Source organism: Cupressus sempervirens, chromosome 1 (assembly GCF_028749045.1).
Source record: "Cupressus sempervirens isolate cs-2001-9-10 chromosome 1, ASM2874904v1, whole genome shotgun sequence".
In the NCBI taxonomy this organism is placed as follows: domain Eukaryota; kingdom Viridiplantae; phylum Streptophyta; class Pinopsida; order Cupressales; family Cupressaceae; genus Cupressus; species Cupressus sempervirens.
Window position 1 is genome coordinate 785219447 of NC_143118.1, and position 16863 is coordinate 785236309.

At 33.6% G+C, this 16863-nt stretch overlaps 1 pseudogene; it reads right to left on the minus strand.

Annotated features, from left to right (window-relative positions):
• The window catches only part of LOC149580211 (uncharacterized), a 198958-nt pseudogene that overhangs the window by 72552 nt on the left and 109543 nt on the right, over positions 1 to 16863 (minus strand).

Here is a 16863-nt window from a genome sequence, read left to right on the forward strand (position 1 = left end):
GTCCTCCAATGCTCCAATTGCTCTCCAAATGCTATGTCTAAGCTTCTAGGAATGCCTGAATATAAAGAGCTCTCAAGAAACATCTAGAATGCTTCTAGAAATAGCTAAAAGTTGTCACCAACTAAGCATGGGTCTTTTCCAACCTTCTAGATGAGTCATAGGGTTGTAGACACCATGTTCTTAATTGATGCACTAACCTCCGTGTTGTTGACATAAGAGAAATAGAAAGGTGTGTTAACTCCCATGCAAGCTTATAACTCCAATTCACTTTTTATATAATTTCTATTTAAATATTTATAACTTTTATTTTAATTCTTATAACTTTTATTATTATTATTTATTTATTACTTTATTATTATTTTATTATTATTATTAATTTTAATTTCTAATTTTGTTTTATTTAAACCTTTTTCCTCAATTAATTCTCATTTAATTAATTATAATCAAAATATCAAAGATTATGATATTTTTATATTAATTTCCTCAGATAATTAATTAATTAATTAAATCTTTTTATTCAAACTTAATTAATAGAAAATTCACCATAGACCTCCAAGATAAAATATGAAAACCCATCATAGAGCAATTCACACAAAATCAATCTAAAGGGTTAAAAATCATGAATTATGTCATCTGACACATTCGGTGGGTAAAATATCCAGATACTTCTCCTACCTCACTAGGACAAATGGTTTAAAGGTTTGGGATTTGGACTTGAGAACTTATCTCCCTTCTCTTATCATTGAGATAGTATAATAGGGTACACTCATCCTGGCAATTCAGGGAAGTCGATATTCGATACCTGCAACCTACAGAAAAATCATGCATGTACATACAACATATATAATGCTAAGCTAAACAAAAAATGGATGGAAGTGGTGCATCGTGTAGATCCTGACTAAGCAAGTGACTACGACTCCCTTCCTTAACCATATCAAAAACACCATACAATAAAAAAAACACACACCAAACACATGCAAGTATGGGGTAAGTATCCATAATAAAACACATGAGATAATAAACCATCTAACTAATCATTAACATAAAATGTAAAGTCTAAATGATCTCATCATATACCAACTAAATCCATAACATAATGTCTGATAGTCTCAAAAGGAAACCACTAATCCATCAAGAATAAAACTAGTATGACATAGTCTGATAATAATAACAACAATGTGTCTAGAAAAGATGTGAATGAGGGTAGGCACTACATCCACCCCCCCTTGGATTACACTTACTCCTAGAAGCCTACAAACAAGTAGGGATATAACTCCCTCAATCTAGCTACATCCTCCCATGTAGCTGAAGAATCATTAGTAGGGTCCCATTGGACCCTTACCTGCTCGATGGTTTGACCCCTGAGGGTCAACTTCCACTGCTCTAGAATATGAATCGGCTCCAAATACAACTGCCCATCCTCTACCTACAATGCATTCCAATCAAGAACATGTAAAAATTTAGGAATATACTACCGAAGCACTGAAACGTGAAAAACATCATGAATGCGAGCTAGGCTAGGCAGTAGAGCAAGGCAGTAAGCAGCCGAGCCAATCCTCTCTAGAATCTCGAATGGTCCCACAAAGCGAGGTTCTAGTTTAGAACCCTCTCCATATTGGATTGGACTCTTTCATGGACGCACTTTCAAGAAAACCTTGTCACCCACAACAAACTACTTATCAGTCCTATGAGCATCAACATACTTCTTCTGCCTATCCTGTACCATAGTCAAATGCTTATGGATACGCACTACCTTTTGCTCCATATCACAAAGCATCTTTGAACCCAATAGGATGCAATCCTCAAGGCTGTCCTAACTCAAGGGTGTATGACAAGGACGTCTGTATAATGCCTAAAATGGTGCCACGCCAATAGAACTATGATACCCGTTGTTGTAAGCAAACTCCACTAGGTAGAGATAGTCCTCCCAATGTGTTTTCCTATCCATCACATACAGCCATAACATATCCTCCAAAACTTGATTCACCCTCTCTATCTAACCATTAGTCTCTGGATGATATGCCAAACTGAAGTTTAACTGCACTCCAAGCTCATGCTGCAGTGATGTCCAAAATGCAGATGTGAATACAGGATCCTTGTCTGAAATGATCTTTCTAGGAATACCATGTAATCTCACAATGTCACCCATGAAGACATTAGCTATAGAAGCTGTTGTGTAGGAAGACCTTATCAGTGAAAAATGGGCTACCTTAGTCAATCGATCAATGGTGACCATGATAGCATCATGATGTTGAACAGTCATAGGTGATCCTACAATAAAATACATGGAGATGATATCCCACTTCCAAGAAGGAATGAGATTAGGCTGCAAAAGTCCATCCGGGTGCTGTTGTTCTGCCTTAACTCTCTGACACTCAAGGCATGTAGCCACAAAATCAGCAATGTCTCACTTCATCCTAGACCAAAAGAAAAAATTTCTCAAATCAGCATGCATCTTCTTGACACCTGGATGTGCTGAGTAAGGTGTATGATGGGCTTCTACTAGAATCAAGGTGTGAAGCTCATCCAGTATTGGCACATAAATCCTCCCCAAATGTCTCAAAAGACCATCTGATTCTCAAACATAATGTGCAAACCTACCTTCCATTGGTCTTCCTGAATCAATCTCTCTGCACACACTTCCTAATACCAAGAATCCATAGGAAGTGCCCTAAGAATCTAACTCCTCAAGTCCACACTAAGAGTCATCGATGATACTACATGTCCCCTATGACTCAAAGCAACCACCACCACATTCTCCTTACCCTAAATTTACTTAACCTCAAAATCATACTCACATAAAAACTCCATCCATCGCCTTTAGCGAGCATTCAAATTAGGATGAGTAAAAATGTATTGAAGACTATGATGATCACTGTGTAGCTCAAATTTGTCCTGCAACAAGAAATGTCTCCATCTTGTCAAAGCATGAACTACTGCTGCTAACTCAAGATCATGTGTAGGATAATTTAGCTCATAATCGTTGAGCTTGCATGATTCATACGCAATCACCCGTCCATTCTGCATCAACACTACCCCAATCCCTTTAAGAGAAGCATCTATACACACCATAAAATCACCTTCTAGATCAGGTACAACTAAAATTGATGCACTGGTCAAAAGCTCCTTGAGCTTCTAGAAAGCTTCCTCACATTTCTCTATCTACATGAACTTCTTTCCTTTCCTCTGAAGAGAAGTGATAAGATGTGCTATCCTAGAGAAGTTTTGGACAAATCTACGATAATAACCAGCTAAACCCATGAAACTATGAATTTTTGACACATTAGTCGGTGTCGGCCAATCTATTATTGCTTGACTCTTTGCAGGATCCACTAAAATACCATCACCTGAAATAAAATGCCCTAAATACTGAATCTCTAATTTGAAGAATTCACACTTAGTTGCATTGGCAAAAAGCTGATTGTCTCTCAAACACTGTAATATCAACCGCAGGTGTTCCTCATGCTCCTTCTGAGTCATAGAATATATCAATATGTCATCAAGAAACACAAGTAAAAACCTGTGCAAATAAGATCGAAACACTCCATTCATCAAACTAATGAAAATTGATGGAGCATTAGTCAATCCAAAAGGTACCACTGTGAACTCATAATGCCCATAGTGAGTTCGAAAAGCGGTCTTGTGAATATCGGCTTTCTTAATACGAAGCTGGTGGTATCCTGACTTAAGGTCAATCTTGGAGAATACTATAGCTCCTTTGATCTAATCAAATAAGTCATCAATCCTAGGCAAAGGATACCTATTCTTAATAGTCACTGTATTCAACTATCTGTAGTCAATACAAAGGTGCAAAGAATTTTCTTTCTTCTTCACAAAGAGCACTGGAGCTCCCCATGGTGATACACTAGGTCAAGTGCTCCCTTTTGGCTATAAGTTCCTCAAGCTGAAGATGTAGCTCACCCAATTCATGTGTAGTCATGCAATAAGGAGCTTTAGATATAGGCTCCACTCTAGGAATCAAATCAATACTAAAGTCAATGTCCCTCTTTGGAGGCATGCCTGGAATCTCACTTAGAAAGACATCTGCGTACTCCTGGAAAATTGAGTGATCTAAAGTCTTCTTCATAGGATCTTCCTCATCAAGATCATTTACCATAACAGAAATATTTGACATCCCTTACGGAAACTTTCCTTCATTTGCATAGAAAAAATCATCCGCAGAGATATAGGCCTCAGTATCCCAATTATCTTCACATCATTCCCTTGGTCATCTTGGCACATAATAATCTTCTTCCTACAATCTATACTAGCTCTATGACATCCAACCTAGTCCATGCCTAAAACCACATCATAGGAACCAAGGGGTATGACTTGAAGATCCACTGCAGTATCAAAGCTTCCTAAACTAAGCCCACACTTATGAACTACACAATCTATGGAGACCTTAAAACCTGAGGCTAGTTCCACTTGCCAACCATGATCTTGCTTCACCGCATCTAGCTTACACTTACAAACTATAGATGGTGAAATAAATGAATCTGTAGCTCCTAAATCAAACAATATTGAAAGAGATATGCCTCTAATAGCACCTGTGGTCTCAACTACTATTCCCTAGTGATCTGCCTAACGGTGATCTACTCCTGCAAAAACTCTATGAGCTCTACCTGCATCACCCATTGTAGGCTCTGAAACTATAGGCCTAGGTCTTAAAAAATGAGGTGCTCACTGTGGACACTGAGTAGCATAATGTCCAATCTAACCACTTGAAAAACATTTTTTATTTTTGTCAGATCCTCTTCCCATAGGTGGTACATTTGATTGCTGATGGTTGTTCTTGCTAACAAAAGACTAGCTATTTTGAGCTGGTTGATTGGGCTGATTTTGTTTATTGCATTGAGAATTGTGGTTGTTCTTGGTGTTAGAACCTTTGCCACCACCTTGAGCCTAAGAATTTGATCCCTTCTATTTCTATGACTGTTGAGATTGCTGCTGATACTGTTTCCCCTTAGAGAAAGAAAACTTCTTGTTACCACCTAAATTGTAGTTGCCTTTAGATCTTGATGCTGCTGGCACTCCTACAAAACCTCCTTGACCAAGGTTGACACTTCGCTCAAAAAGGATAGCTCGATGTACCACATCCTTGAGGATTTTTGGCTCAAATACCTTGACACCCCCAATTATACAATTGTTCAAACCCCTAATAAAGTGTTGTGTCAACTGAGCTAAATTTTCATTGAACCCTGAAAAAGACATGAGCTCATAAAACTTACGCTCATACTTAGTTACTGACATAATGTACAGTCTGAGGTTATGAAATTCATCTTCCCTTTTTTTTTTCCATTCCTTTGGTAGGAATCATTCATGAAAACTCTCTAAGAATAGTTTCCATGTGGCACTGCTCATATCAATTCCTAGCTTCTTCTTCTCAATCGTCCACCAAGTGGCCCCAAACTTCTCTAAATTAGTGATCGCAAATCCTTCCTTAACATCGCTGTCGAATTCCTGCATGGCAAAAATCTTGTCAAGGGAAATAAGCCACTGCTTGGCCACATAACCAAAACCTTGCCCATTGACCTTAGATCTTGAAATATCCTTCATTGAGTGAACACAATGGACCTCTGACGATCCTTCCGAGGACTCCTAGATTTGGGTCTATGCTCTTGTTCTGTCTGATGTACTTTGGTCTATTCTTGAATAGGAGGTAGACATTCTAGAATAGTTTGCATCATCTATCTCAAACCAACCTCTTCAGACTCAGCTTGGTCCTCTCTATGGCTCTCTCCTTGCTGCCTACTAGAGTGTTCTTCCTTGCTCTCTACATGAGCCGATCCCTCATGGGCAGACTCATGGACACTGATAGCTCTTCCACAACCATGACCTCTACCATGACCTCTACCACAGCCTCTAACAGAAGACCTAGTCCTAGATACCATCCTACAATAGTACAAAGTACTATTACAATCACATGTTGCAATAGACTAAGTTCAATTCTATGTTTAAGTTTAAGTAAAATTTCCAGTTTTGAAAGTAAGTGTTGAAGCATGAAACATATGCAAGTAATAGTTCAAGTTTTGTTTTAGTTTACCTAGTTTCAAGGTTGAAAAGATACAGTTAAGGTCAAAGTTCTAGTTGTTGCAAAATACCCAGAGCTCCCAATGTAGAAACTCGAGCTCTGATACCAAATGTAATTCCCCGCCAAGGGATCCAAAGAATTAACCTAGAATTTCACTAATTTTGGTAGCCTTTTTTTTTTTTTACTAACATGAAAGTAAATACCACATATAACTTATGCACAATAACAAAAGCAATAGCAATGTCCATCTTAAAGTGAACATAACATACATAACATATTAAATTCTTTAAAGATCCCTTAACATTGAATTAAATCTAACATACATGAATCCATCTAGTACAACATCCACATGAAATATTAATGATAAGTCCAATGTTTATACATTACATTTCAAATGCTCAATCATCCACTGTACATGTCACAGGGTATGAAAAGCTCAAAAGAATATACATATGTGAAATATGGTACATCATCTCATTCAAATCAAAATAAATATAATCACATCATACACCATCCATCATAGAGATCAAACATAATAAACTAAGTGCACGGTTCCTCCCAACCATTAATAGCATCATTAGACCATCGTGGATCCTAGCCATCCCTCTGTGTGTAAGATTCCAAATCATCAAAGAGATTATCGGTATTAACGTAGTAGTAATGTCACTCCTAACATATACTATATCATATGCAGAAAGTAATCTAACATTCAAATAAAAGCATAAGATAACATCATCTAACATATGCTAATCCTCAATGAAACGATACATGTCCACCATCATGAAGGGTGCATCAACAACGATGTCTCAATGAATCTCAAATGATAAGAGTGGAAAATAAACTACCACCTGACTGCGTGGTACCTAAGTGGACCACTCCCATTGTGCTGAGGATATAATATCAAGTCCCAAATAGGCTATTCAAAATAGATAGCACAAATCTCTATAAGTTAAGGAATCCTAAAAGTATACTAACTCAAAGGTTCCAAACACAAAATCAACATCTAATCCCAGAGGCACACAATAACATGTAGGAATCTACTATGCAAGTGTGAATGTGTGATCACATTTATCATGTACACGTTACCCTGGTAGTTAGCTAAACTCCATGGGTCCATACTGATCTCATGCAGCTACTAGTATCCTCTCATACTGACAAGGCATACTATGGAATGCAAGGTCGCAACTATGCATTCTCACTACTCTCATCCTAGCCTGTACAAGCACTCAAGGCATGGGCGAGAACCAAAAATTTTATCTTTTTAGGTTCATTCATTTAGTATTAGGTGTGAATGTTATCACTTATTAATCCAACTTACAATGAGTTACCCTGGCAGCCTCTTAGGGCCCCGACTCCCATTGCAAGCCACTTCCCGACACTACACGCAGATAACCTACCCTAAGCTCATGGAATCATAAATCTCAAAATCACAAAAGGTAATCCATAATAAAATCATCAAATATGCATAAAAGCATCAAATCTCCATGAGCAAGCATCCATAGAAAATGATGAACACAACAGCTCTCTATTGGGAACTGAAGTATCACTAATAATCAAAAGTATCCAATGGTTCTCAATAACAAAAATATATCTCATTCATACTGATCGAAGACTCCAAAAATGGTTGAGTGAAACATGTAACAACATGACATCATCAAAAATAAATCCACATTACAGTCCCATCATGGCGACTAGAAAATAACCAAGGATAACTGATTTATGACCAGAAATGGTTAAGTCAAGTGTCTCATACATAAGAATCTCAACTATAACAATCAGTAGTTACAACCAATACATGGAGTATTCCATCACATAACCATGGTTGGGTTTATAAAGATTGAGATTAAAACATCATCATGACATCACAATCACATAACCCCCAAGCCTCTGGTAGACATCCTATAACTGGTCCACACTAGTCAAACCAAAACCCAAAACAATAGCATAGAGAATACACAATGCAAACACATGTTTTGGTTTTGCTAAATTTACAAACTTGGATTTACATGTAGAGATCTCAGTTTATGTTTCCGAGTTTAGAGAATGAATTGGAGGAACATTTTGTATGTTTTGGATGAATAATTTTTTTTTTCTTAAATTCCATCTTCCAATTATAATCTTTGTTTGAAAATGCCCCCCACCAAACTAACAATTAAATTTCATATACTTTATAAAACAATTAATTAAATCTTAAAAATTAAATAAGAGTTCACCATTATAAAAGAAATGAACCTTTGGTATAAATCATTTATCAGTTATATAATTATAATTCAAATTACTATTAACATATTTACATATATATATATATATATATATATATATATATATATATATATATATATATATATATATATATATATATATATATATATATATATATATACATACATATATATATATAAAAATTATTATTACATTTTACAAAATTGTATTAATAAATTTGATTAATACCATTTAACATATTAATAACAATAAAAAACTCGACTTCATATGTGGCAAGTGTTATAAACATACATATAACATATAAACCGTTAGTGGTATGCAGGACCCTCTGATCGCAGGGCCTGCGATGTCAACGGGTACTATGTACCCCTACCGTCACAGTACGTGCAATGGCCAGTACACTGCAACCACAGTGGCACGGTGGCGAGGGTCTCGTCCCTCCCCCCCACTTATGCATATTACTTTCTTTAAAATTGCTTATGCAATTTTTCATTCGGGTATGCAATTTGGTTCTTAATAAAGTTTAACGTTTTTCAAAACATTTTTGATTAATGGTATAATATTTGGCTTTTTAATAAATATATATTATATATACATATGTATGTATATATATAGATATATATAAAAGTATATGTATATATATATAGAGCTGTGTGTGTGTGTGTATATATATATATATATACATGCAGAGTTGAAAACATCACATCATATAAACATGTATACATGTGTATATATAATTGCATATATATATATATTCCAATCCTCATAATTTTTCTATAAACCTTTGATCTCAAAATTTTTCCAATAATCAATCTAATGGGTTTAATTATGAATCTAAACCCTAGTCCCATGTTTTTTTCAGATCTATGCATCTAAAATTCTTAAATAAATTAAACTACCCATATTGAGAATGCATACAATAAAAATAGGAAATTCCTCAGAAGACAGGGAATGCAAGATGTGGAAATAGCATAAGTAAAATTATAAGAATCTACCCAAATTTTGATGCTAATTCACTCTTTCTCAAAAAATCCACAAAGCAAGCTCCCTTCTTCAGAGTTCTCGAGTCCTCCAATGCTCCAATTGCTCTCCAAACGCTATATCTAAGCTTCTAGGAATGCTTGAGTATAAAGAGCTCTTAGGAAACATCTAGAATGCTTCTAGAAATAGCTAGAAGGTCTCACCAACTAAGCATGGGTCTTTTTCAACCTTCTAGATGAGCCATAGGGTTGTAGACACCATGTGCTTAATTGATGCACTAACCTCCATGTTGTTGACATAAGAGAAATAGAAAGGTATGTTAACTCCCATGCAAGCTTATAACTCCAATTCACTTTTTATATAATTTCTATTTAAATATTTATAACTTTCATTTTAATTCTTATTACTTTTAGTATTATTATTTATTTATTACTTTATTATTATTTTATTATTATTATTAATTTTAATTTCTAATTTTCTTTTATTTAAACCTTTTTCCTCAATTAATTATCATTTAATTAATTATAATCAAAATATCAAAGATTATGATATTTTTATATTAATTTCCTTAAATAATTAATTAATTAATTAAATCTATTCATTAAGACTTAATTAATAGAAAATTCATCATAGACCTCCAAGATAAAATATGAAAACCCATCATAGAGCAATTCACACAAAATCAATCTAAAGGGTTAAAAATCATGAATTATGTCATCCGACACATTTGGTGGGTAAAATACCTAGATACTTGTCCTACCTCACTAGGAAAAATGGTTTAAGGGTTTGGGATTTGGACTTGATAATTTATCTCCCTTCTATTATCATTAAGATAGTATAATAGGGTACGCTCATCTTGGCAATTCAAGGAAGTCGATACTCGGTACTTGCAACCTTCAAAAAAACCATGCATGTACATACAACATATATAATGCTAAGCTAAACAAACAATGGCAGGAAATAGTGCATCATGTAGATCCCTACTAAGAAGGTGACTACGACTCCCTTCCTTAACCATATAAAAAATGCCATACAATAAGAAAACACTCACACCATACACATGCAAGTATGCGGTAAGCATCCATAATAAAACACATGAGATAATAAACCATCTAACTAATCATCAACATAAAATGTAAAGTTGAAATGATCTCATCATATACCAATTAAATCCATAACATAATGTCTGATAGTCTCAAAAGGAAACCACTAATCCATCAACCATAAAACTAGTTTGACATAGTCTGATAATAATAACAACAATGTGTCTAGAAAAGATGTGAACAAGGGTAGGCACTACACAAGGAACCTTACTTACCATAATAAACCCTATTCTTTTTAGACATGATATTATAATTTGCAAGGGTTTTAGGTCTCAATGTGAAAGTTTCTATCACATTTAATAGTAAGGATAGTTTTTAGAATTTATTTTTTATTATTTTTCAATTTTGTAAAATGATGTTAAAATATATGAAAAATGTACCTATACATAAGTATTTATAACTCTTTTGGATGACTGCAATAATCATTTTTCAACTAAACTAACATCATTCCAATTTAGTATATTACACTTATATTTTTTTTGATAAAAATGTATAATCATTTTAAAGATTATTGAAGGAGAATGTACACTATACCTAGTTATGTGGAGCATACTGGTAGGAAATAATTAGGTTATAAATCCTCTAGCTAAAAGTCTTGATTTAAAACCTAAATACCTAGGACACTTATAAAAAAAGATGGAAGAAGACCATATCCTATTTTAGAAAAAAAAAATTAACCAAACCAAAAATCCAAAAAGGAATACCTAAATGTGGAATCTAAGCATGAAAGTAGGTATAGTTCACAAAGGCTAAGAAAAACCTAGCATTGTTACATAAACGATGCCCAAGATGTAAACCCAAAGTACATCTTACTACATGATAAATATGTATTAAGGAATTTTAATTAAAATAAGTGGGAAGGTGCATCATTGTCCATGTTTAATGTTATTCAATAAGTATATCATAAGAAAAAACTCTTTAAAAGAACCCTACACAATAATCTTCTTCAAAGAAAGCATATCTTCAATATGATGGTTAGTCATAAATGAAAACAAGACATCCTAAATCCATAAAGAATCTAGAGAGGGAGGTATTTTCCATTAATTAAAGCTTGATATAGAAAATACATGAACACTTTATGAACATGAAGGTGAAATGTATTTTGAATCAAACATCAAATTAGCGAATCCAAAAGTCTATTAATGTCAAAAAAGATGTGTTGAAGACAAATGATTAATTATGTATTGTATTTGATGTTATGAAAAATGTCATATCTTTTCTAGTTAGTGTATGTCAAGCTCACTTGGGCATTGAAGAAAATTTCTTGTGTCTGTAGAGCATTCTAGAGTTTGCTAAGTTTAGAAGTCAGCGACTATCAAGTTCACTTAAGCATCAAAGAGAAGTTCACAAAAGTTGAGTGTTAACTGAGCTTGCTTAGTTACTAAATAAAGTTTGTCAAGATGTAGTATTAACTAAGTTCACTTGGTTAACACAAGAAAATCATTTCTGAGTTAGTGTCTATCATGAAGGGTCTGCTAACTAGGGATTTTCTTGTTTTAGAATATTGAGTTCAGTAGATGTTTTGTTGGTTTTGGCCAGCTAAGGTAATGAATATTAATTATTCTACGATGTATTCAAGCTGACTTGACAATGCATAAGGTATAAGTATAAGGTCATGTTAAGGATTTAATGTGTAAGAAATGTATCGAAGAAAAGAAGATGCTTAGAGGAAGTGAACTAGAAGGATAAGTAGAATATTCTTATGGAGCTCCAAAGATACATTTGATCAGAAAGGATCAAGTATACAAGCTAGAATTGGGATCTATAATCAGTAATTTAGCTGCATCAAAAATCATATCATCTCACTGTTACTCTTTCACCATTTTAGTAGTGATCTAAATCTCCTAATAGATTTGGCTTAACAACTATTTGTAAATCCTCTAGTAAGGTGGCATTTCTAGATAGAAGTGTCTAAAGACCTCTAAAAAAGCTACTCCTAATAGGGTGATTAAATCCTCTAATAGGGTTACACTTAATAGTGTATGTTATAGCCTTTAATAGGGTTCTCTCCTAATAGGGCTCACATCAGAAGAGTGAAAATTAGTAACTAGTGGCAATTGGTGGTTTTTCCCAAATTGAGTCAACATGTTAAATCTTGGTGTCACCTGTGTTCATCCTATTTATTTTATGTGTATGAAACTAAGTTAAGTAAGGTTAGTCACATATAATGTATTAAGATTTACATGTTAGGTATTTGTCAAGTTACAACAGATTTTCAATATTAATTGAGTTTCATGTGTGTTTACTGAGCATCAATATCATTACTGATGTTTATGTTTTGTGTTGAGATATAAGGGACTTGGGATCTATTTTTTTGTTGACTGATTTACCCCTTCCCTCTCAGTTACTCCTTGTATATTTTCAACAATTTGTATCAGAGCTTCTTGGTGCTTATAGAGAAGGTTTCAAGGACCTAAACTAAAGTTCATGATGTCTTACAAAAGAGAGATTCGTAAGCTGAATAGAGATAAATTCCAAGCATGGTAGGAGCTCATGAAGTTGCATTTGGAAACCATCCATGATTCAAGTTTGAAATTTTTGAACAATGCTTACAAAGCTCCTACTGGAACAATGATTGTAGATGAAATTGTTGAAAAGAAAAAAAATAATATCATGGTGCTTGACATAGCATCAACTCTTAAGTATATTAAATTTGATGAGGTCAAAGGGTGTCCTACTGTCCATGAGATGTGGATCAAACTGAAGGATATCTGTGAAGATGATGAAATGGTCTATATTTCTATAAAAGATGAATCTGATGATGAAGGAGATAAAATGACATTTATCTCTCATGTTATTAAAAATGATACATAGATTATTGATAGTGGTTGTTCATATCATATAACTGGTGACAAAAAAAATTTTGGACATATGGAACATTATGGTGATGGAAGTGTAAGATTTGGAAACAATGAACCATGTTGCATAAAAGGAAAATGTTGTATCTCACTCACCAATGAACTTAGATGTGATATTGTTTATTACATTGAATGTCTAAAGCATAATATACTGGGTGTGGCACAATTAAATAAAATTGGATTCAAGGTAGAATTCATGAATGGAAAGGCGAAGATGTTGGATGGAAAATGAAATTTGGTTGTGTTTGGTAAGCAAACCAGAGGCAATCTATTCTACCTAGATTTCAATAAAAGTTCATGTTTCATTGCTCAAGTAGAAGACATAAAAGTTTATTTCATGTGAACTTTGATAATCTGATAAAGATAAGGAAAAATAAAAAGGTGAGAGGATTCGCTAGCTTGAAATTGTCAAATTGGTAAAATGGGCAAGACAAGTTTCAATAGCAAAAACTATCATTCTAAAGAAGTCTTGGAGCTGGTTCATACATAGTTATGTGGACCTATTGGAATAGAGAGTTAAAATGGAGATAAGTAATTTATTTATTTTGTTGATGATTATTCTAGAATGATGACTGTAATGTATCTAAAAGAAAAGTCAGAATCTTTTCAAAAGTTTAAATGGTATCTGGCAAGAGTAGAAAAGTAAATTGGAAAGAAACTAAAGTGTTTGAGATCAAATAGATATGGTGAATTCATTTCTAATGAGTTTAATAAATTCTTCACTAAAAGAGGAATTAAAAGGCAAGTATCAGCCCATGGTACACCTTAGTAGAATGGTATAGTTGAAAGAAGGAATAGATCCATCATGGATTGTACAAGAACTTTGATGATATAAAAGAGTGTTGCAATCAAATACTTGAAGGAAGCAATCATTATTGCAATGCATACCTTGAATAAAGTACAGATGAAGAAATACTCAAATCAAAGTCCTTATGAACTATGGTATGGCTAGAAGCCTAATGTAAGTTACTCGAAACTATTTGGTAGCAAATGTTATATTTAGAAAGAGACTAGGAAAGATAAATTTGATGTCAAAGGTGATGAAGGTAAATCCTAGGATACTCCAGTAGTAGTGAAGCATATAAATATTTGATTTTATCAACTCATAAGATCATAGAATGTACACATGTGAGAATTGACGAGTTTGCAGAAAAGAGTGAAGGAGAGAGTAGTAAAGAACTTGAGGACTACAAAAGGTTTATTCACTATGAATCTAATATATTTCCAAGTCTAATTAGAATTCAAGAGGCCTCACCTCACTAGTCCCCAAAATCTCTAAAAGCACCTGAGTTGTAACTAGCATGAACTGAGTAATAGTTTGAAGGATTCAAGTCACAATTAGAGGTTACCAACTAGAGAAAATTGACTCTAAAGGACCCAAGTCACAAATTGTGGGACTCAAGCTTGATATAGAAGACCATGACGAGGCTAGTGGAACAAGTTATAAATCTAAAGTACTTGTGTTAGCAAGATCTATAAGAAGGAACCATGCACCTAATCAGATCATTGCAAATGAGTCAGATGATACAATGACAAGAAACAAATTGATAGGTACATATTTCCTTACTAAATTTGAACCTAGATCAGTGAAAGATGCTTTGGATAATAAAAGTTAGATTGAAGCTTTGAATGAAGAGATAAAATAAATAGAAAGGAATAAAACTTTAAATCTTGTTAGTGGCCTCAAGGATACAAATATGATTGACACAAAGTGGGTTTTCAAAAATAAGCTGAATGAAGATGGACAAGTTTCTAGAAAAAAAAGCAATGTTAGTATGCAAAGGTTATTCTCAATAAGAAGGTATTCATTATGGTGAAACTTTTTCTCCCGTTGCAAGATTAGAAGGTGTTAGAAATTTATTTTCTTAGGTTGCACATAGAGGATTTAGTTTTTATCAAATGGATGTGAAATCTTCATTCTTAAATGGAATTTTTGAAGAGGAAGTTTACATAGAACAGCCTAGAGGTTTTGTAGATCCTAACAAAAAGGATATGGTTTGTAAACTGCACAAAGAATTGTATGGTCTCAATCAAGCTCCCAGAGCTTGATATGAAAAAATTCATAGATACTTGATAAATATTTATTTTCAAAGAACAAATGATAATAGCAACCTATATATCAAAGAAAGACTAGAAAAGAAGACTGCATTGGCAAAAATATTTGTCAATGACACATTACTTTTTTGAAATGATAATTTATGCAAAGCTTTTTTAGAAGAGATGAGTAAAGAATTTAAGATGTCCATGTTTGGAGAGATCAAATTATTTGTCAGATTATAGATTCAATAGAAGTAAGATAGTATCTACATTAATCAATCCAAACATATCAAGGAGATATTAAAGAATTTTGGAATGGAGGATTCAAAACTAGTTAGAATACCTATGTTTACTGGACATACACTTTACAAAAATGATGATTCCAAGGATGTAGATGAGACCACATATAGATCAATGATTGGTAAACTATAATATGTAGTGTGTTTAAAGCCTGATATTGTATTAATAGTTTTTATGTTGGTAATCTTATTAGAAAATCCTAAAGAGAATCATATGATGGAAATCAAGATAATCATGAGGTATTTGAAGGGTACTGAAGACTATGGATTATTGTAGAAAAAGGGAGGCAATTTGGATTTGATAGCATTCATAGATGTTGATTGGACAATAAGTGTTGATGATAGGAAGAGCACCAATGGTGGAGAGTTCTTTCTTGGTAAAATACTAGTGTCTTGGAAAAGTAAGAAGAAGAATTGTGTTTCTCGGTCTACATTAGAAGCAAAATATGTGGCAAAAATAGTTAATTTCTCTAATGTTGTTTGGTTCAAAAAATTATTGACAAGTATGATGGTAGAGATCAAGGATCCATTGGTTATCTTCTATGATAACACTAGTGCAATTAATATATCAAAGAATCCTATGATGCATACCAAGACCAAGTGCATTGCTATAAAATATCATTTTCTAAGAGAATTAGTGCAAGATAAAGAGGTAAGATTGGAATATGTGAATAATAAAGAACTAATTTTAGACATATTCACTAAGCCATTACCTAAGGACACATTGTTGTATCTAAGAGGTAAGTTAAAGGGTCATTCCCCTATCTAAAGCTCACTAAATGAAGTTTAGTGATGCATCAACTAAAGCATGTTGAAGATCAGTCGGTTGATGTAGTATTGAAAAGATAGATTGCATATGAATTGAAAATATAGGCAAGATATCCTTGTGGAGCTACAAAGATACATTCAATTAGAAAGGATCAAGTATACAAGCCAAAATTGAGATCTATAATCAGCAACTTAGTTGCATTAAAAATCAAGTTATGTCATTGTTACTCTCTAACCATTGTTGAATTGATCTAAATCTCTTAACAAAGTTGGCTTAAAAGTTATTTATAAATCCTCTAACAAGGTTGCATTTCTAGATTGAAGTGTCTAAAGACCTCTAACAAGGCCACTCTTAACAGTGTGATTAAATCCTCTAACATGGTCAAACCTAATTGTGTGTTTATATCCTTTAATAGGGTTGGCTCCTAATAGGGCTCACTTTAGAAGAGTAAAAGTTAGTAACTAGTTGCAATTGGTGATTTTTCCAAATTGGGTTTCTATATTAAATCTTGATGTCACTTGTGTTCATGTTATTTATTGTATGTGTATGCAACTAAGTT